Below are 2100 nucleotides of genomic sequence, written 5' to 3' on the forward strand. Positions count from 1 at the left end.
ATTCATGTAAATCTTTCCATGTTTTTCTGAAATCCACCTGCTCATCATTTCTTATAGCACAATTGTATTCCATTATATTCATATACCACAAGTTGTTCAGCCATTCCCAATTTGATCCCCTTAATTTCCAATTCTTTGCCACTTTAAAAAGAGCTACTATAAATATTTTTGTACATGTAAGTTCTTTTCTTTGTTTTATGACATCTTTGGGATACAGACCTAATAGTGGTATTGCTGGATCAAAGCAAATGCACAGTTTTGTAGCCCTTTGGGTAAAGTTCCAAATTTTTGTCCAGAATGGTTGGATCAGTTCAAAACTCCACCAAAAAAAGAATTAGTGTCCCAATTTTCCACATCCTCTTCAACATTTGTCATTTTCCTTTTTTGTCATGATAGGCATGAAGGGGTATCTCAGAGTTGTTTTAATTTACATTTATCTAATTAATAGTGATTTAGAACATTTTTCATATGACTATGGATAGCTTTAATTTCTTCATCTGAAAGCTACCTATCAATATCCTTAGTCCATTTATCAAGTTGGGAATAGCTCTTATTTTTTCTATATTTGGCTCAATTCCCTATATATTTAAGAAGTGGGGTCTTTATCAGAAACACTGGCTGTAGAAATTTCATTATGCTCTCTATCTCTTGTTTGGTCATAAATTCTTCCCTTCTCCATAGATCTGTAAGGTCTTCCTTTCTTTCCTAATTTGCTTATGTCTTTATGTATAAATCATGAACCCATTTTGACCTTATCTTTGTATATGATATGAGATGTTGGTGTATGCCTACTTTCTGCTATACTGTTTTCCAGTTTCCCCAGCAATTTCTGTGTTAATATAGTTCCTGGGTTCATCTTGGCAGATAGACATACAAGTATTTTTAATTTCCTGTTGCTATTTTAAATGGATTTTCTCTTTCTATCTCTTGCTGCTGAGCTTTATTGATAATATATAGAAATGCTGCTGATGGTTGGCAGCAGGTCTCTGGCTGAGGGTCCTCCCGCACAGCAGGCAGGAAGATGGTGGCTGCAAAGAAGACGAAAAAGTCGCTGGAGTCCATCAACTCAAGGCTCCAGCTGGTCATGAAAAGCGGCAAATATGTGCTAGGCTACAAACAGACCCTGAAAATGATCAGACAAGGCAAAGCCAAATTGGTCATCTTAGCCAACAACTGCCCAGCCTTGGGGAAATCAGAGATTGAATATTATGCTATGTTGGCCAAAACTGCTGTACATCACTACAGCGGCGATAATATTGAATTGGGTACAGCATGTGGGAAGTACAGAGCATGTACACTGGCAATCATTGATCCAGGTGATTCTGACATCATTAGAAGCATGCCAGAACAGACCAGTGAAAAGTAAATTCTACAAAAATATTCTTTAATAAACCGGGCCATAACTTGTTTAAAAAAAAAAAGAAATGCTACTGATGTATGTGGGTTTATTTTACATACTGCAACTTTGCTAAAGTTGTTCATTATTTCAAGAAGTTTTTTTTAGTTGATTTCTAGGATTCTCTAAGTATACCATAATATCATTTGAAAAGAGTGATAGTTTTGTCTCCTCGTTGCCTATTCTAATTCCTTCAATTTCTTTTTTTTCCCCTCTTATTGCTAAAGCTAAAATTTCAAGTATAATATTGAATAATAGTGGTGACAGTGGCCATCCTTGTTTTCACAACCTGATCTTATTGGGCAGCCTTTTAGCTAATCCTCATTACATATAAGGCTTTCTGATTGTTTTAGATATATACTGCTTATCATCTTATATTTATTCTTAGGCTCTCTAATATTTTTAATAGGAATGGGTACTGTATTTTGTCAAAAGATTTTTCTGCATCAATAAGATAATCATGATTTTTGTTAGTTTTGTTATTGATATGGTCAATTATGCTGATAGTTTTCCTAATGTTGAACCAGCCCTGCATCCCTGGTATAAGTCCCATCTGGTCATTGTGTATTATTTGCATACTATGTTGCTACAATCTCTTTGCTGATATTTTATTTAATAATTTTGTTTCAATATTCATTAGCAAAATTGGTTTATAATATTCTTTCTCTCTTTTGTCTCTTCCTGGTTTAGGCTTCAGCACCATA

At 34.5% G+C, this 2100-nt stretch overlaps 1 pseudogene; it reads left to right on the plus strand.

Moving 5' to 3' along the window:
- The first annotated feature begins 977 nt into the window (after positions 1 to 977).
- Positions 978 to 1366, plus strand: LOC110194915 (large ribosomal subunit protein eL30 pseudogene; annotated as a pseudogene).
- The last annotated feature ends 734 nt before the right edge of the window (positions 1367 to 2100 follow it).

This window comes from Phascolarctos cinereus, unplaced genomic scaffold (genome assembly GCF_003287225.1).
Source record: "Phascolarctos cinereus isolate Bilbo 61053 unplaced genomic scaffold, phaCin_HiC Scaffold_9;HRSCAF=440, whole genome shotgun sequence".
NCBI lineage: Eukaryota > Metazoa > Chordata > Mammalia > Diprotodontia > Phascolarctidae > Phascolarctos > Phascolarctos cinereus.